At 40.8% G+C, this 22,623-nt stretch overlaps 1 pseudogene across 1 annotated transcript; it reads left to right on the top strand.

Annotated features, from left to right (window-relative positions):
- The first annotated feature begins 21,555 nt into the window (after window positions 1-21,555).
- Window positions 21,556-22,042, top strand: LOC311623445 (peptidyl-prolyl cis-trans isomerase A-like; annotated as a pseudogene). Its single transcript has one exon. The product of its transcript is annotated as a peptidyl-prolyl cis-trans isomerase A-like (transcript).
- Window positions 22,043-22,623: the final 581 nt, after the last annotated feature.

Here is a 22,623-nt window from a genome sequence, read left to right as displayed (position 1 = left end):
GTCAGTGGATGATATGTTCAAAGCACTGATTTAAAAAGGCAACCAGCACTAGCCAATGTAGCTCAGTAGTCAGAATGTTGGCGTACATCAAAGGGTTGAGGGTTTGATGATAAAAAAAAAAAGGGTACCAAAATATTATATATAGCAAAACTATCTTTCAAAAATGAAGGCAAAATTGGGACATTTCAAAATTACAAATATTAAGAGAATTCATTGTTAGCAGACCTGTCTTGTAAAAAAGACTGGAGAAATTTCTTCAAAGTGAAATGAAGTGACACCCAACAGTAATTCCAATCCAAAAGAAAAGAACAAAGTTTGCCAATAATGGCTAATATAGTTAATCATAAAATACAGTATAATTGAATATTTCCTTTATTTCTTCTCCAAAGTGATTTTAAAAGCAACTACATATAACAATATGTATATCGTTTATTGTTAGACCTACAAAATATAGAAATGTAAGATATTTGACAAATATTTGTAGGAACAAAGCTATATTCAAGCAAGTAAATAACACAGATGGTAACTCAAGTCCATAGGAAGAAATTAAAAGAATCAGAAATGGTAAATAAGTAGGTAAATATTTTTAAATATAATGTATTTACTCTTCCTTCTTAGCTCATTAAAACAAACTAAAATATATAAAGTAATAATATCAACAAGGGATGGTTGGGTTATGCATGTGATATGTTATAAAAATAATAGCAAAATATGGAAGGAGGAATGGAGCTATGCATGGGCAGAGTTTCTCTAGCTCACTGGAACTCTATTAGTACAAATTTGATTCTCATATATTAACATGTATTTTCTGATAAACAGTTTTAATATAATCCATAGGGTAGTCACTAAGAAATTAGCTTGAAAATATAGTTTAAAAGAAAATACAATATTACACTACAAAATATCATCTCTAGGCAAGTACAGAAATATAAAAAACAAAAGCAAAATGGCAGGCACAAATGGCAAACCATGTCACTATGAACATTAGTGTAAATGAATTAAGCAAACCAATTAAAAGGCAAAGGTTGCCAGAATGAGAAAAAAGACAAGCGGAGAAACACTTTACATAGAAATATATGTAGTTTGAAGTAAAAAGATAGAAAAATATATCATGCAAATTACAACTATGAGAAAGCTAGATTAGCTATACTGTGTCTATGAGACAAACTAGACTTTTTTCTCTTTATTTTATTTTCAAAATAGTTTTTAAAACAACGAAAAACCTTACTAAAACTAAAGACAGATATTATATAATTGCAAAAGACTCAAGTCATCAGGAAGACATAGCAATTATAAATACATATGCACCTAACAGGAGCCCCCAAAAATACATGAAACAAAAATGGATATGATTAAAGGGAGAAATATATAATCCAACAATAATAGTTAAAGACTTCAATACGCTACTTAAAATACTTGATAAAACAACTATACTGAACATCAACAAGAGTGTTAAAAATGTGCACACACTAAACTCTCTGGACCTAAAAAACATCTAACTTATAAAACACTCCACCGCCAACAGCAAAATATGCATTCTTCATAAGCACATATTCTCTAGAACAGAACATCTGATAGGCTCTAAGAAAAGTTGCAACAAATATTAAAAAAAAAAAACTGAAATCATACAAAGTATGTTCTCTGATTACCATGCAATGAAATTAGAAATCAATAACAGAAGTAAATTTGGAAAATGTACAAATATATGGATTTAAAACAACACATTCCTAAATAACAATTAAGTTAAAGAAGGAATCCTAAGGGAAATAGAAAATACTTTGAGACAAATGACAACAAAATACAGCATACCAAATATTATAAGATGTCAGTGCTTAGAGAAAAAAATTTATAGTTGTAAATGCATATATTTTTTAGAAGAAAAAAAAGATGTCAATTTAATAGCTTCACTTTTGATGTAAGAAATGAGAAAACAGAAACACTATACACAAAGCAAGAAGAAGGAATAAAATAATATTAATAGAAATAAGTGAAGTAGAAAAGAGAAAAACAATAGGGAAAATTAACAAAATGAAAGGTTAATTCTTTGATTCTATAATAATATAAGCAAAATATGCTAATTAGACTGGACGTTCTTCCAGACAACCTTCTGATGAAGCCATGGTTGTGAGGGCCAAAGCAAGCTGCCACAGCTGTGAGGGCCAAGCCCCTTGCACGAATTTTGTGCATCAGGCCTCTAGTTATGAACATAATTAACAAACCTTTAGCTATTCTGAACAAGAAAAAGAGAATTTACATTACTGAAATTAGGAATGAAACAGAGGACATTTCTACAGATTTTACAGAAATAAAAATAATTATAAGAGAACACTATGAATAACTAAATGTCAGAACTAAAAGTATAAAACTCTTAGAATAAAGCATAGAAGTAAATCTTAGTGATCCTGGATTGTGCAATGATTTTTTGGAGGATAGGACACCAAAAGTCCAAGCAATAAAGGAAAAATAGAAAGATTTGACTTAATCAAGCTACAAAAATACCATAAAAAAAATAAGAAACCCCACAAGATGGGAGAAAACATTTATAAGTTGTGTACCTGATAAGGGACTTATATCCAGAATATATAATAAACCTTTACTACCCAATAAAAAAAAAAAAAGACAACTCAATTAGAAATGTATAAGTCTGGCCCTAGACAATCTGGCTCAGTGGATAGAGTGTCAGCCTGTGGACTGAAGAGTCCCAGGTTCGATTCCTGTACCTGACTGCAGGCTCCTCCCTGGCCCAGGGCCTGATCAGGGCAAGTGCAGAAGGCAACCAGTTGATGTGTTTCTCTCACATCAATGTTTCCCTCTATCCTTCCCTCTCTCTTCCACTCTCTCTAAAATCAATGGGAAAATATCCTCGGGTGAGGATTTAAAAAAAAAAAAAAAAAGTGTATGTCTGAAAGTCTGACTAGACATTACTCAAAAAAAAATATACAAAGTCCAGTAATCATATGAAAAGATAGTCAAAATAAAACAAAACAAAAATTAGAAAAATGTAAATCAAAACTCTAAGAGATACTACTCCACATTCACAAGGGTAATTATTATCAGAAAGACAGACCATAACAAGTATTCTCCAGAATGTGGAGAAATTGGAAATCTCATCCGTGGCTGATGAAGATGCAAAATGCTACAACCTTTGGAAACAGTTTAACATAAAGTTGCCATATGACCAAGCATTTCCACTCCAAGATATGTTCACAAAAGAAATAGAAACATATGTTCACACGCATAAAAGCTTATACATGATGTCATGGGAGATTTATTCATAACCAAAAAATGGAAACAACCCAAATGTCCATCAACTGATGACGGGATAGAAAAAATATTGTATGTCCACATAATGGAGTACCATTCAGCAATAAAAGAAATGTTATAAATTCATGCTCACAACATGGATGAATCTTGAAAACATTATTCTAAGTGAAAGAAGCCAGTTTAAAAAAACAACAACAAAACAAAAAAACCATATTCTATTTGGTTTTATTTATATAAAATGCCCAGAATCAACAACCTCTAGAACAGAAAGCAGATTAGTGGTTATCTATGCCTAAGAGAAATGGAGAAAAGTGGGAAATGACTAAAGTGGGAATACATTTTTTTTCTGGGATGATGAAAATGTTCTCAAATTAAATTGTGGTTGCATGCCCTGACTGATTTGGCTCAGCGGATAGAGCATCAGCCTGCATACTGAGGGGGTCCCAGGTTCGATTCTGGTTAAGGGTATGTACCTTGGTTGTGGGCACATCCCCAGTAGGGGGTGAGAAGGAGGCAGCTCATCGATGTTTCTCTCTCATCGATGTTTCTAACTCTCTATCCTCTCCCTTACTCTATGTAAAAAATTAATAAAATATATTAAAAATAAATAAATAAATTGTGGTTGCATTAGTTTGCTGTGGTTGGCATAACAAAATACACAGACTGGGTGATTTAAGCAACAGAAATTTTTCTCACAGTTCTGAAGGTTCAGGATCAAGGTATCAGCAGACTTGGTTTCTTCTGAGGCCTCTCTGCTAGGCTTCTGTGTCCTCATGTGTTAGCCTTCAGTCTTGAGTTGTCTGTTCTGATTTCCTCTTTTTACAAGGACACCCATCATACTGAGTCATATGAACTCATCTTAATTAGCTTTTAAAGGGGCTAGCCCCCAAAGTAGCCACAATCTGAAGGAGTTGGGCTGGGAGTTCAACATAAGGGTTTTAGGGACACACAATTCAGTCCATAATGATGGTGATGGTTGCAGGACACTTCGAGAATAATAAAAACCATTGAATTATTCAATGCAAATGAGTGGATGCTGTGCTATGGTAATTATATTTCAGTAAAGCTACCATTTAAAAAGTTGTTGGTCAGCCACCTCTAGGATGAAATTGCAAGGAGGCTGGGGAAGAAATGGCCAATAAGGAGATTACTACAATAACCCAGGCTGGATGTCCTGAAATTCTCAGCTAGACCAGGAGCACTAAATGAGGAAGAAGGAAAAAGATAGGAACAACTTCACCTGAGTAGATGACCCCTAGCAGAAAACACCTCTAAGGGCCCGCTGCAAGGCTGACTCCATGGGCGGGCTGCACAGACTCCTGGGTGGTGGGCAGGATTCTTAGAAACCCTGCAGACCTGGCCAATATCAGGCCTGAGTCCTCCATATTGTTTTAAATTGTGCATAAGGAGCAGCCCATTAAGTCATGACCATTCATTCATGCCTCCAGCAGGGATGATTCGGAAGGATCTGTTGGTCCCTTAGCAGGCTCTGAGTGCTGTGACAGTCTGGTGAGCTCTGTGGAGGGAAAGGTGAGAATGAGAGATGCAGAGCATGTGCAGTGATGGGTTCACACCAGGCTGCCTACAGGGTCACTAGGAGGGGACCAGCATGGGAGCTCAGAAAGCAAACTAAGGACGAACTTGAACACTTTGAATGAACTTGAACTTTTCTGGCCCAGCACTGTGGTATATTGGGGTATTGGTATAACCTTGATTTAACCAGCACAGAGCTTCTATCTATTCTTTTCTATCATTTCTTGTTTAGAACTTGATTATCTAATATATTTCACTGCCATAGCAGAAGTCCAGTGCAACCAAGTTGAATAAAAAGGTATCTACATAAGGCAAGGTTCGCTGTATGCATGTATGTGCAGGTGAGTTTGCCTCTGCCTTGCCTTCTCTCTCTCTCTCTCTCTCTCTCTCTCTCTCTCTCTCTCTCTCTCTCTCTCTCTCTCTCTTTCTCTCTCTTCACACACACACACACACACACACCCCTAGAAAACTTGTAGAAGCACATTTGGTCTCTGGGCCCCTAGTCCTCTCCTACACAACCCTTTCCTCTATCTACTTAAAACAAACAAACAAACAAAAAACTGTATTCTAATCATTTAAAGAGAGAACTGGAGTAAAAAGTAGAGTAAAAGGAGCAAGATGTTCCATACTTGATGATCTGCATCTGATCTAGAAGCTCTATCTCTGACCATGTGTATAGCCCTGGGATTCTCTCACTGTCTCTGACCCTTGGTTTCCTCATCTATAAAATGACAAAAAATAACATAACCTGCTTCACAGGGTTGTTAGGCTGCTCTAATGAAATCAAAGTTATGAAAGTACATGCAAGGCTCTAATTAGATAGGAGCCGTTATTTCCTCTCACTAGGGCATTAACATCTAAACTCCTTTGCCATTTTGTGGCATGAAAATTTAGCTCTGAGCCAGGAGGTGGAAGAATATTTGGGGTGAGAGCAGCAGGTTTCCTAGAGTCCATGTGAAGGCAAAGGCCTCCTGTCTGCCCATGTAGAATACCTCTTAATCCCTAAAGTTATCCAAGATCTTCTTTTCAGGTTTCTGGGGTAGATTTTCATCCCATCCTGGCTGAACTCAGAGTGAAAAATTCTCAGGAAGAGAGCCGTCTCCTCAGCTGTCCAATTTCAGGTTCGAGAAGCTGAATGGACCACAAGCATGCGTGTTTCATTTGTTTTGCACCATCTGGTGGACTGTGCCTGGAGGTACAGCGTCTGCCCTGGAATTGCCAAGCAGCTGTAGAACCTGCCAGTCATTGTTCCAGGGCAGAAGAGGAGGCGGGTAAGGCCTGGGTGGCCAGCAGGCAAGTCAGCATCAATGGCAAAAGAGGCTCTAGGGAAAGCAGCAGAAGGGACCCCAACTCATCTTTCTTGAACAATTTGTAACAAGCTACAAGTAACCAAATTGCCCCCTCCCCCATCCTGACACCCAAAAGGTTGGCTGGCAGACCCAGTGCTCACCCTGGCTCCTCCTCCAGAGTGCAAGCCTTTTAAGGGGAGAACTACATCCTGGTCATTTTGCACTTTCTCCTTCCCCTTCCACTCCTGCCTGTACTGACGCACAGGTGGGTGCACACATACACACACCCTTGCGCTCCCACGCTGGCCTGAGGACCGTACTCCATAAATGCTTGCAGCTGAACTGAGCAGGTAAGGGCCTCTTCAGCATCAAAAGTCTTAGGTTTTAGATGAGCTCTGGAAGTACCTGAGACTGTACCCACCTTGGATTGCTTATGGGTCGTCCTCTGTCCCTTTCCACTCCCAGTGAAATGGGGACACTAACACTCAGTGATGACATAATAAGCTCACAGATGTACATCTGAGCAACAGGTCTTATTCAGAATCCGACTGATCCAGCAGCAGACATCTGCTGAGCACATATTCTATGCTGAGCTCATATCCTATGCTGAGCATCGTGTGGTATGTGGAGGGGAGAAGGGAAAGCGGAAGCAGAGAGTAAGACCATGTGCTCACCCCTTCAAAGAGCCCATAGGCCCAACTAGAAAACAAGATAAACTCATACATAGTACATAAGAGCAAGCCAATAACTGAGTAACAAGTGGGCGGCTAGTTGGCTCTCACTGCCATGCCGGAGCCCAGGATGGTCAATGAAGAAGCCATGGAGCTGATGCTCAGGTCTAGAGTCACACCTGTAATCTAACTGGGACATTCTGCGGAGTGTGCACCTTCCAGAGTGGCCTGAGGCTTCTTGCAGGGACTTGGTAACCCTGGCCCTGGACACATCATGCATTTCTTCCAGGCCTTACCCCTGCATAGCTGCTTTCCCCTGACATTTAATTCTATCCATTCTTCCAGCTTCATTTCTCACCTAAGGCAAGTCTTTCCTAATCACCCTAGGCTCACAGACGCCCAATTCTTCTCTAAATGCCTGCCAGACCTTAAAATGGATATACAAAGCACACAATCGTAATCTTGTCTTTTCTGACACATGGTATGCATATATGCCTCCTTTGCTCAACTAGTGTGTTAGTTCGGTGAGGTAGGAGTGAGGCTTTCTCCTCCAGTGGCCCCTGGGTGCCAAGAAGAGTGCTGTACGTGTAGGATGGACTCCACGAATGCAGATTCCACCCCTCTGTGGCCTCCAGCAGAGAAGAGATGCGCCCCCTCCTGGCTGGGGAAGTGGCTGCATCCACGCTCCTTCTGGAAGTCAGCCAAGAAGAAGGGAAGAGGAGACCTGCCCAGCTATATCAATGCAAGGGTAGCCCCTACCAGCAGGCCCCATGTCTGACCCTCCCCATTAAGACACTTCTCCTCCAACTCCAAGCTGCATGGTTGCTGGAGTTCTTTTCTCCTTCAAGGCAAGGCCCAATGTCCACCTGGACAGCAGAAGAGAGAAGCGATACCACAATTCAGTGCGCCTCAGGCTCCGGAAGGAAGACCCAAGGTTTCCAGAGAGGTTTGAGAAAACTCTCTTATGGACACTCTCCCAAGGTATGTTTCCCCCAAAAAAAATGGTCTTATTGGAATACTGAGATGCAACAAAAAGTAATCTAAGTCAAATATGTTTAAAAACATTGAGCTAAAAGAATTGAGACAGAATTTGTGTTTTGTTTTATTTTCCTGCAGAAAGTTCCAGAGCCCTTAATGGACATTATAAGTCTCCAAGAAGAGGCTGGAGCACATCACTCCAAATGTATTTGGCCAGGGAACGGTTTTTCCAAGACTGCTTCCCACAGAACACTTTAGGAAATGTGTTCAGGGTTTTCCTTCCAATGTTCTTAAAAATTCCCACAAAATTTCAGAGCTGCTTCCCCCCCGTCATTTTATTTCTTTTAGAAATGATGATGTAGCTATAGATACATACATATAAAATGCATTTCCCTGAGTCCCAAAGACATTTATGACAGAAAATGTCACAACGGAGAATGAAGAAATATACCAAGTGGAAAATTTAAAACCATGAGAACGTGAATAGCATTCCAGTCCTGCAAGAACTTTCCATTGCAAAAGAGTGAATCCTGCAGATTTCCTACCACTTGGAGAGATCTTTCCAGACGAATATTGCCTTTTAGTCACAAAAGGTCACGGTTGTACTTCTTCCTCCACTTCCTCTATTGAACACCACTGAGCAAAGATCACTGGTTCCCTGCATAGCCCCAACAGGCTCTAGTCCTCATCAAATGAGAAAGAAACATCACATGAGCTCACTTATTTTTGGAATCAAATGAACAAAACAAATTGACCAACAAAATAAGACCCAAAGCATGGAGGCATAGAACAGATTGACATACCCCCATGTGGGGTGGGGAATGAGGAGTAATAAACCAAATAACTTATATACCTATATGCATAGCCCATGGCCACCAGCAATAGGGTGGTAAAGACCTGGGGGTAAGGGTTAAGGAAGAGCAGAGGGAGGAGGATAAGGGGGAGGAGGAATGGGAGACATCTGTAATACTATCAACAATAAAAATTAATTAATTAAAATTTAATCAATGCCCTCAGTAACAAAAGCAAATATAAAATCTGATAGGTGCTTTCAAACTGGAGAAGTCACCAACGGGCTGGAGGAGAGCCTCGGGGCTCATGATGAGGGTCGTTCCGTTTTACTCAGCACCTTCTAGCTAGTTACTCAAATAGTGCTTAACGGTGATTATCCACAGACACCAAAGATTTCCATTGTGAGGATAACCAGGGGATGCTAAGGGGGATCTGAATCTTGGGTTTCTTGTGGGCAAAATAAAAGGATTGGATTACATACTACCTGAAGTCACTTCCAATGTGATATAATATTTAGATAGTTGCCAAAACTATGTATTGGTAAATCTCTGAGAGAAAGTAGTGTCGACGGCAAAGAAGGCCAAACCTACCATAAATCTCCAAGTAACTAAGTTCTCTGTCTTTCTCACCTTCTTCTACAGTTTGCCCAGAGGAAATAAAATTTTCAAGGAAAATATTCAGAGGATGAGTACTTACCAAAGTACAACACACGAGCAGGCTGGAGGGCCTATAGAGGAAAAGCAAACATCGCTGCACCACTTGGCTTGGAACCAGCTCTGCCAGGCCCATGCCCGTGCTCCTGGCTGTTCCAGTCTGCCTTCTGCCAGGATTCTCACCTGCCTGTGCCATAACGTTTAGGCCAAATAGGAATAAAAATATCAAATGAGATAATATGTAAGTGCCAAGAAAAAAAAAAAAAGATGTTAGTCGTTGTCATGTTAAGTATATACGTTCAAGAACTTATAATATTCTACGGCCTGGAACCAAACAAAAGATAAAATGCAGAAATATCATTTGCTTTTCATCACTGTTCTCTCTACCAAGTAGGCTCTCCCTACAAAGATCCACGCAGGATGTCACTCCGGAAAGGCAGCAGCCACAACTAGGCATTATAGACTAGCAGTGTTACTATTTAGTTTCTTACTGAAAACATTCACCCCGAAGACCAGTCCATTTTCTTTAGAAATAACTATTAAATCAGTTTTTATTATTATTATTATTTTCCTCCCTTGCAGTCACCAGATGCAAATTCAGCCTTATGGTTGCAGTCCTCGCAGCCTCCATGGCTTCCCGCCGTCAGCCTTTCCCAGACCTGCCAAGGGCCATCAAATCAGCTGTCTTCATTTGCAACTTTGATCAGCTTCTTCTGTACTGAAAATCCTGCTCAGTCTCCCACTAGGTGTAGAATTACATGCAAACTCTACAGCCTAGCACATGCTTCTTTCCGTAATCTAATACTCTAGCTCCCCATTTCCTTTCACTTCCGGCCATTGGCCACACCAACCAAAAGCCTGAGGGCGAGGCAGCCATTTCTGCAGCTGGGAAAGGAGAGGAAGGGGATCTGGAAGGGAAAATGGAGAGTAACCGATGCAGCCAAGAAGGTAGATTTTTAAATGTAGAAATGCAGAAATTGTACCTAAAAGTACCTGGAAAATGTAAGAATTAATATTCATATAGTCTTATACCTCTTATTCTAAATATGACCAAAAATGATAGAGCTTAAGCTGTTCTCAGGGCCCATGCCTTATATACTTCAATATATAAATACAGGGTGTCCCCCAAAAAATGTATATACACTTTAACAGCTGATTCTATTATTTTTAAAATGAAATGTATTTTAATAAGCACCACCTTTATGCTTATTCAAAGTATATATACATTTTGGGGGGATACCCTATATATAGAAATTAAAATGAAGAGCATTTTTAGATTAAAAAATAAGTAAGCATATATTGTAAAAAATCCAAAACCTTCAATTTCAGTAAAAATCAAACAAATTTAAATATACGTGTGAAGGGTACACACTGGCATAACTTTCTTGGGGTCAATAAGACAACAAATATCAAAGCCTTTAACATTTTAGTACCCTTAGATTTTGATCCTAAAGAATAAATTATGAATATGCACAAAGGCTTGACAGCTAAGGTATTTAGGGTAGAAGTGTTTAAAGTGACAAAATGTTGGATATAAGTTACATATTTCTAAAAAGGGGATCTATAATAATAAAAGCATAATATGCTAATTAGACCGGATGTCCTTCAGGGATGAAGCTGGGGCTGCAGCCGCAGGTTTGAGGCAGCTGTGGCTCCGAAGACCTACTCTTGTACTAATTTCATGCATTGGACCTCTAGTAATTAAATAAATTACAACAAAGTATTACAAAATACTACACAGCAAAGAAATATATTCTAGAAGATTATGACATGGAAAAATATTTAGATATATTTTTGAGAGAAAAAGGAATTGAAAACATCTTGTGAACAGCATAATACTGTTTATATATAGAGGCCCAGTGCACAAAATTCAGGCACTCAGGGGACAGGGGTCCCTCAGCCTGGCCTGCACCCTCTCCCAGTCCAGGACCCCTCGGGGGATGTCTGAGTGCTGCGGAGCAGGCCTAAACTGGCAGTCGGACATCTCCCAAGGAGTCCTTAGCGCCACCACTGCTATTCTTGCCAGCCATGAGCCCAGCTTCTGGGTGAGTTACAAGGGGGGTAGCTCCTGTGTTGAGCATCTTTCTTCCTCCTGGTGGTCAGTGTGTGTTATAGCAACCGGTTGTTCTGCTGTTTGGTCTATTTACATATTAGCCTTTTATTATATAGGCTATGCATTTGAAAAACCCAAAGGATAATATAAAATATTATCAGTGGATATCTTTGGGTGACAAGATACAAGTGTGTTTTATGTATTTATCTTTTAAATTTATCTGTATTTTTTACATTTTCTACAGGAAATATTTTACATTAAGAAAAGCACAATGAAAGCATTATCAATTAATAGGAAATGGCCGAAACTGGTTTAGCTCAGTGGATAGAGCGTCGGCCTGCAGACTGAAAGGTCCTAGGTTCAATTCCAGTCAGAGGCATGTACCTTGGTTGCGGGCACATCCCCAGAAGGGGGTGTGCAAGAGGCAGCTGATCGATGATTCTCTCTCATCGATGTTTCTACTCTCTATCCCTCTCTCTTCCTCTCTGTAAAATATCAATAAAATATATATTTTTAAAAATTAATAGGAAATGGTTTCTTTTACATGATCCTGAGCTGCTGAATGATGCCACCCAGGCTGTGTGCTGTGCAACTCCCTTAGGCTCATTCTCTGATAGGTTAGAACTTATTCTCAAATAAAATGTAAAGCAATAATAATAGTCTACCATAATTCAAGATAGTTTTTTCTAGTGCAGGAAAGGGGCAATAAGAGGTATAAGTGACTTCATCACATCAAAAACCAGCTGCAAGAAGCCAAGGACACTAACCCCTTCCTTCACCCTTCTGGGCTGCAACCTTTAGACCATAATGTTTTGTACCAAAATGTCCAATGCCCACAAACCCTTTGTGAAACTAAGCCACAGAAAGAAAGAACCCTTGTCTAGCAGCTAAAGGCAATCTGCCAGTTTATTTCCATCCTTCATCTAATTCTAGTTTGCCCGCTAAGTGAAAAAGGTAACCAGAGCCAGGGGAGAAGGCCACTGATAAGAATAATAGATAAGTAAATAAAACATCCAGAAGAGTCACTTCTCTGTGTTTCAAATCCACTCTATGTGACTCTCAATGAACGTGGCTGTTTAAAGAATCAATTTTTTAAAAATGGGCAATGGAACAGAAATAATGACACAGGATGCAGATGTGCATATTGTAAAACATGGGATGTGATATGAACAGAATATACCTAGAGAAGGCTGCACCTTGCTAGAGGAGTCCTGAGACCCCAGTCCCTCAGGAAGACACATTGTCCTTTGAACTATTTGGAAATGCCTCCCTGATGATGCTGAACACATTGGGTATAGGGTGGCTATGTCCCTACTGTGACTTACACAGACCAATCAATTTCTATTTGTTTTACCTTGATATTTAGTTGAGTGTTTCATAGGTAGGAGGACCTGGCATTCCTATGTGAAATAGACTCCTCTCCAAAATGTACTAAAAGATTGCTTGAGGCTAAAAAAATAAATAAAAAAATAAAAAAATAAAAAAAAGGATTTCTTCCTCTTGGTGTTCAAGTGCTAGATGCTCCAGTAGAGGTCAGTCTCTCACAAATGATTCAAGGACACAGAGAAGCCCCTCCCTCCTGACCTTATCACCCTCAAAGGGGGGGGGGGGGGGGGAGAAGGGGGTTATTTCACCTCTTTATACTTCGGTACAAACGGAGAGGGGGAAGGGGGAGCATTATATTAGTAAAGTTATAGAATAGAATCCAGCACAGTATATCACTCAAAATACATGCCTTCGAATGTTGTTTCCTTGCTTCCTTTCCTTTTCTTTTAAAAGCTCTCAATTCCATCATCAGAGATAAGACAAATACCCCTACAAGAGGCCCCAGTTGGTTTGAGTTCATACTGAGTTATTAATCAGCAATAATAGGTCCTTTCTTGAAAATTGTTTCTAAAAGGATGAGGGAACCAGGTGCCTGCAAGAGATGGAAGACAGATGGAGGAGCTATGGAAGGGCTAGAATGGGGTAGAAAGGAAACAGTTGTGTTGAAAACCTACTCAACAACATCAGCTGGCCTAAGCTCTCAGAACACCAAAATCAGGCAAAAAGAAATTCGTGTTTAGGCACCAGACATATATACTGAAGTGTGGTGGTTATGTGAAATATTCTAAGGCCCAAATCACGAAAGACATTAGGGGACAGGTGTTGGAAGCCCTGGGTCCTAGTCCCTAACCCCCATTTCTGCAGGAACCGAATACTACTACACTTGGGAAAGGCAGCGAATCGGGGATATAGTTCTAATCTCCATCCTGCCCAGGGTATTGTGTGACCTTACACAAACTGCCTCATCTCACTAGGCCTCAGTTCTCCCATCCCCAAAATGGGGAGAACAATGACTTACTAATGAATTGCTGAACAGATAGATAAAATAATGCATGGTCAACATGGAGCATGAAGTATGGCAATTTAGGTCCTCAAAAAAAATGGGAAGCTCTATTAATTACCGGGTTATCCTAGGAAAGTACTTCCTCCCTAGACATCAGTTTCGCCATCTTTAGGAGAGGGAGCAAGGAACTGAATGATAGCATCCTTTCAGACTAAACTTCGCTGCTCCCCCTGCAGAAGCCCAGCCTTCAGCTTGAGCTGGGGCCCTGCCCCACAGGCCACAGCCTGAGGGCTCACAGCTGCCTCCGACAGGCAAGGCCGGAGGACAATGTGGCAAAAGAATCCGTGAGAGGAAAGGATTCAATCCAGGCCCATCTGAAGGCAAGACTTTGTCAGGACCGTTCTGAAAACGAAACGTGACTTCCTCTTTTTTTGTTGTTTAAGGTCACTCGACTAGAAGGGAGACCCAGCTGAGCTTAGTCCCCGGAGGCTTCCGAGGGATCACATGTCCCTTCCGAAATGCCATTTTAACTGATGTAAGTGTGAATGAGTTGGAACCTCTGGGATTAAATTTCTGCTGAAATACACATGTTTTTTGGAGAGGGTCGGGGGGGACTCTTGACCCAGGGAATGCAGAGCCTTTAGGAAAACTGTTCTGGGGCTGATATCACGGGTATCAGATGCCCTGGCCTTCGGGGGCTCCCTCGTGCTGGAGGTTAGCATGGATCACACCTGGCCACGCTGGCCTGGGCCGGGGCGGGGAAGGACACCTGTTTTAGCTTGTCTCACATATACACATGCATTCCTAGGCCTGGGAACGTTTTCCCCCACAAAGACGTGTTTTATGGCTGCACTTGTATTTTTATGGCAAAACAATCCCACATTCGTCTGCGAGGAAGTGGCGTCTAAGTAGCCTCCGAGACTAGACACCTGGACTCTGCTAGCAGCACTGCCTCCCTACCGCCCGGCCTCCCCCTGCAAGGGAGCCTGTGCGTGCCCGGCCAGCCCTCCTTTTGTGAGAGAGTCCACTATAGTTTGTACCAAAGAGTATCTGCCTCTCATTCCCACCCCAAGCAACTGTATAATCTCTTATCAGTATACAGGAGTTGGCATTTCCAGGGATTTTGTATAAATAGAATCCTATGGTATCTATTTCTTTTTGTCTGGCTTTTGGCTCTCAGAGCACTGAATTTGAGATTCATCCAGTAGTTTATTCCTTTCTGTTGGAGGGTAGCACTCCATTGTACGGATTTACCACCATTTGCTTGTCCATTCTCCTGCAGATGGATAGATGCTTTGATTGTTTCCAGTTTGGGCAAAGCTGCTCTGAATATTTGTGTACAAAATATAGAGTATGTGATGCTCAGAAGGAAGGTCAGCTTGCAAAGTCCTGCACGTCATCTCACCTCTCGGAGCCTCAGTGTTTTCAGCTACCAGAAAAGTAAATGCATACTCCTTCCTCATATCATGAAAATAAGGTGACCTAAAGGCTGTGGAAGTCTTTTATAAAGTATAATATATATATTGACTTCAGAGAGGAAATCAGTGCACATATGTGTGTGTGTGTGTGTGTGTGTGTGTGTGTGTGATATTAATATTGCCCTCAGTGATTCAGTCATTATTCACTCATAATCAAATAACTACTGTTTGAAGATCTGTGAATGTGGTGTGTGTGTGTGTGTGTGTGTGTGTGTGTGTGTGTGTGTATAAGAAGACACTCTGCACAGAATGAGGGGTGGGAGGTATGAGCAAGTTCAGTTCAGTGCCACCATCCCCAAGGCACCCACCATCCATGGGGGGAAAATACTTAAAAAGATGAATGAATCATACTAGACACACGTGAGAAGAGGACCCGGGGAAGCACAGAGGTCAGCACCCTGGAGAGTTAGAACTGGAAAGAAGATGAAAATGTGGATGAGGCCGAGGCTGGTTTGGCTCAGCGGATAGAGCGTCGGCCTGCGGACTGAAAGGTCCCGGGTTTGATTCCGGTCAAGGGCATGTGTGGGCACATCCCCAGTGGGATTGTGCAGGAGGCAGCTGATAGATGACTCTCTCTCTCTCTCTGTCATCAATGTTTCTAACTCTCTATCCCTCTCCCTTCCTTTCTATAAAAAATCAATAAAATATATTTTTTTTTAAAAAGAGAGAAAATGTGGATGAGGACAGTCAGGAAGGCTGCTTGGTGGATGTGAAGGTCTTCCGGGTCTTTAAGGAAGGACGAGGAGGATCGTGCATAATGATCAAGAATCTGCCGACACCCTATGTACTAAGTGAGTATGAAGTAAAGCCAGAGTGAGACCCTGGGGATGCTTCTATCTAAATCCTTCTCATTGCAAAAGCACAAGTACGTAGTAAACTTCCCACAGCATCCTTTCTAATCAAAATAGGCCTGTGTCAGGTGGTTGTTTTCATTCCTGACTGGGTGCACAGGGCTGTGCTCTCACGTCCTCCTGAGGGAGAAGGGTGCTCAGAGAGCCTCAGCAGTTGGCAGCAGCAGGTTCCTCCAAAGGCCAGAGTGAGGATGAAGGATGGAAGGAGAAGAACCAGTTGGAAATCTATGTAAGGATTGGATGATCTCCATGATTTTCCCCAGCCTGTGCAGTCAGATGTTGCCAGAGCCTACCCTGGCAGACATGATTTGAGATTATTCTTTAAAAAGGTTAAACAATGAAGCTCTGGAAACAAGAATGCTAGGCACAGCTACGGGCAAATTTGAGATACTGCACAGAACACAGGGGCATCAGATAAAGGTCTGAAAAATGGAATTGGAACCTCTACCTTGCCATCTCAGAAAAGTGGGAAAGGCTGGAAACTAAAACTCTCCTCATTGAGGAGCCTGACAGGCCCAAGAGAGGGAAGCAAAAGTACCTATAGATATTGATTTTCAATTACTTATCAATTTTCCAGAGTCTTACTTGAGCACCCTATAATGAGATCCAGCAGTCAAAGAGCCCTGTCCCCCTCCCACAACCCTCCCACACACAAATATTCCATTTACCTATGAGGATGCATAATAGGTATCCAAGATTTGAAAAAAAGCCTAAAACATAAAATAAAGGTAATAAATATGGAAGAAAACAATTTTAAACATATTTAATGTAGCATCAGAGATATAAGAAAGAATGAAACAAGATCAACATCTATGAAACAAGCCTAGTCTGCGTGGCTCAGTGGTTGAGCCTCGACAATGAGCCAGGAGGTCTTGGTTCAATTCCTGCTCAGGGCACATGCCCAGGTTGTGGGCTCGATCCCTAGTGTGAGGCGTGCAGGAGGCAGCCGATCATGATGCTCTCTCATCATTAATGTTTCTATCTCTCCCTCTCCCTTCCTCTCTGAAGTCAATACAAATAAATATATATTTTTTAAAAGGATCTTACGAAACAAGAATAGAATGTTAAAGAACATAATTCAGAAAGAGGTCTTGAAAATTTTTAAATATGCCTGCAGAGATTTCAAAAAATTAAAAGTGAATAGAAATTTGAAGGGGACATCTCACAATATGCAGCACAAGAAGAGTTAAGAAATACAAGGCAAAGTTATAAGAACATTAGATAATCACTCCAAAAGGTAAATGACATATATACAGTAGGAATCCTAGATAAAGAAACAAAATGGAGGGGTGAAAGTTACCAAAGTAGTGATGTAAGTAATTTCTCTTAAAAACTGAAATTTCCAGATCTAAAAGATCCACCAATAACCTAATTCAATCATTGAGAGAGAAATCCACCCCATGGTTAACTCATGTAAAATTTTATAATACCCAGGTTTCAGAAAAGGATTCTAAAACTCCTAACAACACTAGGAGTTGGAAGACAACCATGCCATTTATTAAGCAATTGCCTCTCAGCCCCAATCCACCCAGCTGGAACCCTGCCAAGCACATCTCTCCTTCACTGGCTGGCTTCCTATTAGAGACTGTCAACAGGTGGCAGGGAGGGAAGTCTGAAGGCGGGACAAGGACATGCTTTTTTCTGTTTCTTTCTATCCCTATCATCATCATAATCTCTGTAACAGCCCTTCCCCTGGCGGTGGTAGTTGGCTACACTCTAGGCTTTGAATAAGTTACTTTCCTGGAACTGTAGAACCAACTTCATGTCTCCACACTAGCTGGTACCAACTCCTTCTCTGAGGTCTGGATCTTAGGATCATGCGGCTTTCCTTTCTAGTTTCTGGATTCTAATTATCCCAATCTTGCCTTTTGTTGCCCTAAGTATGCTAGCTGCTTCCTGCAGTTATTATCTTTGTGTATCCTGCAGTTTTTCCTTTCAATTCTTCAGTTCTCCAGCACCCATTTAACTTTCCTTATATTAAATTATCTCCTTAAAATAAATACTATGGTTCTGTTTTCTGACTAAAACCTGGCTGCTATAGGAGTTACTACCAATAGTGATACAGGTAACGAGCCTTCAGAGAATTCTGGGATTTGTTTGTTACAAATATTGATTCTATACCCAAACTGTCAATCATAGATGAAGGTAGAATAAAGATATTTTCAGAAATAAAAGGCGTCCAAAATGTTATATCTTATGCACCCAGAAAACCATGTAACTTGGTAAATTTGAATTTACCAAGACAAGGAAGAAAACTATGAAGAGAGGAGACATGGCATCCAGGAGACAGTGGCTCAAATACAGGCAAGGGATCAAGGAAAGGGAGGACAATGGTGGAGAGAAGTCTTGGAGTGACAGTTGTGCCATGGGAGAGAGCAGCCAGTCCAGATTGGAGCAGAAGGAAAAAGGCTTCAGGAAAGAGCATTCAAATGAACAAAAGAATCATGATAGATTCATTATGCACTTATCTATATTGAGAGGAGTTTTATGATTCTGTTGCAAAGACTGAGGCTGATTTGATGAAGGGCATCTAGAAAACTATCAAAATGCACAGATGAAAAAGTATTTACTCCAAAGAAGACACACGTTACACAAGCTGGAAAATGCCATCGTTGTACATGGTTCAACTGTGAACAATATTAACATAATCATAAGAATGCCAACACAAAATACTAATTGAACAAAAGCATCCAATAAATCCATAAGGAAGGCATTACATAAAGAAGGCTGAAAATGCCCCCCAAGGTAACAGGCCTTACTCATTTGAAAAAAGAAAGAAAGAAAAAAGTATTTGCTAAAGTGGTTACATTAAAATTTCTGAGGTGAGATTATCCTGGATTACCTGGTGGGCCTTAAGTGTAATCACACATATCCTTATGAGAGGGAGACAGAGTAGACAGACACCCACAGAGGAGAAGGCACAATACAAAGACAGAGGCAAAGATCAGAGTAATGTGGCCATGAGCCAAGGAATGCCACAGCCACCAAGAGCTGAAAGAAACAAGGAACGGATTCTCCCCTAGTACCTCTGGAGAAAAACAACCCTATCATCACCTTGATTTGGGCCCAGCAATACTGACTTTGGCCTTCTGGCTTCCGGAACTTTGACAGAATTAATGTTTTCTGTTGTTTCAAGCCACTAAGTGTGTGGAAACTTCTCACAGCATCCACAGAAAACTAATACAGGGGTGTGTATGGGGGGAAAAAATAGAGAAAAATTTTTCTATAGTAGGAAACCAATAGGTTTTGTCTAAAATGAAAATATCAGAAAATATTAATAAATGCAAGAGATAACCATCATAAGAAAGAGTTGCTAGAATTGATCTGAGGACTGAAAATCAGAGATAGAGAAGGCTGTTTGTTTGATTCTTTGTAGTCCTAACTGACCACATAAATAATATAAAAATTTATGTTAACTTTAATTTAAAAAAAAAAATTATGCCCAGACAGTTTTGCTCAGTGATTGAGCATCAACCTATATGACCCAGGAGGTCAGGGTTCGATTCCCAAGGCACATGCCCAGTTTGCAGGCTCAATCCCCAATAGGAGGCATGCAGAAGGCAGCCTATCAGTGATTTTCGCTCAACATTGATGTTTCTATCTCTGTTTCCCTCTCTCTTCCTCTCTGAAATCAATAATAAATATATATATATCTGTGTGTGTGTGTGTGTGTGTGTGTGTGTGTGTGTGTGTTTTAATTTAAGGGAAGAAACTTGCTAAACAAATTACATTTTCAAGAAGCATTTTGTAAACCCTTCTTTCTGGATATAATAGAGAGGAAGGGGATGAGAAGAATAAAATAAAGGTGTGGAAGAGCAAGAACAGCATTTATTATGGCCTTCTATGTGCCAGGCTCTGTAGAAGGCATCACCTCTACTCCTCACAGTAACTTGTATGACATGTCTGAGTTTTAAAGACAGAGACATTGAGTCTCAGGGAGAAAAGGTAACTTTCCTCATCTCACACTGCTCAGTCTGTAATCTCTACCCATGTGAGACCATGAGAGGTGGCCATCAGAGATCTCATGCTCAGGAATCTAAGGGAGGAGATGCTTTCTGCCTGAGAAAATTATTTTAAATAGAAATTTTAGCTCTTAAATTTCATAAATATTGAGCAGATATTGGTTTATTTGAGTTTTTGCCACTTGGTTGTATAAGAGTCTCTTGAATGCTAAAGACTAATGTGCCATGTGAATATTATTTTCATAATCCCCATTTTACAAAAGGGAAAGCTAAGGCTAAACAATCAAATCATTCACCCAAGTAGTAAAGGTGGTTCTTGAAATCAGATCTTCAGCTACCACCTCCTCTGCTTCTCCCATCGCTCTCAGTACCCAATCAACACTTACTGAGTTGGGCTGCACTGGAAATGGACCTGCATCCATGTCTGCTCTATGGCTGGGCAGGCAGGGACCCAGGACAATGCTGAGAGCAGAAGAAAATTAGCTGGGAAGTGAAATGGGGTTCCAGAGAATTCACAGTCAAATGATGACGGTTGGCTATATTGCCATTGCCTCTCACTCACCCAAGCCCTTGTGAAATCTGGAGCTACATACAGACAAAAAAAGAAGAAAAAAATTAAGCATTTTAGGGGAAGACAAGTTCAGCTGGGAGCAGGACAGTCTGGTCATAAGCATTGAAACAAAGCCAACAGAAAACAGCAAAGGTCTCCGTCAGACAATCCACCCATTTAAACCTGATCTGCCAAACCGGGACTCCTTCCCTCTCCTGTTCCAATTAGCAGCTCTGCTCCCAGCAGCTGACATGCTGAATCACCCTCCAGTGCCACAGCGGATGGCGCATAAAGCTTTGTGCTCATCTAATCCTCTAATAGCCGGGAGCTGTATTAGTGTCACAGTAGCAAATTCGCTCCCAAATTGGAACTTGATTATTTTCCTGTACAAAAGTCAGCAGGGTTCTCGAAGGAACTGCAAACCATCTGTTAACCCTTTCTCATCTCATCTCCCATAACTGCACATCCGAAATGCACCTTTTGATCACAGCCCCTCAAGTCTCCAGCACCAACATGAGTACACATGCAGAGTAGGTCAGTTGCCCAGCTGGTATGATGTCAGGCACAGCCCAATCTCAAAAGACAACTTTGATGTCTAAAATCTTAGCTCCTCCACTTCCTACCTGGGTATCCTTGGAAAAGCCCTTTCATCTCTGTGAGTCTAGTACATACCCTGTAAGACAGTCCAATCACACTGCCTGGAAGTGAATAAATACAAAAGAGGACCATACCTAGCACTTGGCCACATTGGTGGCACTTACCAGGAATCTTCCTTCCTTGATTCGCTTTCCTGTTCAAGTTATTCATTATTGTTTTCTTTCTTTTTCTTGTGGAAACCTTTTCTGGAGTGGGAGAAACGAAACCTGTTGACTCCTGAGTAAAACATGATCAACAGTTCAGCTCTCTCCTTGATCAGAATAAGATATATCTTGAGGAGTTAGATGAACTTGTCAATACATGAAAACTAAATGTGTGTGTAACTTTAATGTCATTAAGGTATTAAGATCTGTGGAGGAGAGATGCAGAAAAGATAGGGGAATTCAAACAGAGGATCTGGGAAGGAATAAATACAAGATTTTTTCATCTTCATAGTTTTGCCCAAATACAACTAGCCTACAGACACCGCTGCCCCGAAGCCATCCGTGACTAGCCATGGTGAACCCCACCGTGTTCTTCAAGGTCATCATTGATGGCGAGCCCTTGGGCCACGTCTTCTTCATTTGTAGACAAAGGTCCAAAGACAGCAGACAACTTCCATGCTCTGAGCACTGGGGAGAAAGGATTTGGTAATAAAGATTCCTGCTTTCACAGAATTATTCTGGGATTTATGTGCCAGGGTGGTGACTTCATATGCCATAATGGCACTGGCGGCAAGTCCATCTATGGGGAGAAATTTGAGGATGAGACTTCATCCTGAAACATACAGGTCTGGCATCTTGTCCATGGCAAATGCTGGACCTCATACTAAAGGTCCTCAGTTTCTCATTGTGCTGCCAAACCTGAGTGGTGGGATGGCAAGCGTGTGGCCTTCGGCCAGGTGAAAGAAGGCATGGATATTGTGTTGGCCACGGAGCGCTTTGGGTCCAGGAATGGCAAAACCAGCAAGAAGATCACCATTGCTGACTGTGGACAACTCTAATACATTTTACTTGGGTTTTATCTTAACCACCAGACCATTCTTTCTGTAGTTCAGGAGAGCACCCCTTCACCCTGATTTGCTTAGAATGTTCTATAATCTTTGTGCTCTTGCCAGTGTGTTGGGTTCCATAATTTCCTTACCCTTTCCCAATCCAGCTGGATTGCAGAGTTAAGTTTATGATTATGAAATAAAAGCTAAACAGTTGTCCGTCGGGGAAAAAAATACAACTAGCTATAAAAGTAAAAATAAAAAACCTATCGTTAATAGTTCAAAGTTGGTCAATTCAATGGAGAAATTCATTGACCTTTTATTTTTAAAAATGAATAGTTGTACAGGGAAGTACAGATGTAGACTGAATGTCTGTGAGACAACAACACTAAATCCCCTAGGCTTCTCCATCTTAAAGGGAGTTTGTGATGGTGCAACTTAAGAAAAACAGCGACTTACTGAGGTGTGTGGGTATGGGGAGAGCTGGGGGATAAAAGGGTCTTTTCCATTTCTTATACAACCCAGAAAATATCTTCTTTCTACCAAAAATAAGAAAAATAAAATCTACATAGAATGAAGTCTCTCATGGGTCT

The sequence above is a fragment of the Pipistrellus hanaki genome (assembly GCF_964339955.1).
Source record: "Pipistrellus hanaki genome assembly, chromosome: 5".
NCBI classification, from domain to species: Eukaryota; Metazoa; Chordata; class Mammalia; order Chiroptera; family Vespertilionidae; genus Pipistrellus; species Pipistrellus hanaki.
This window is presented reverse-complemented; position numbering and strand designations above follow the sequence as displayed.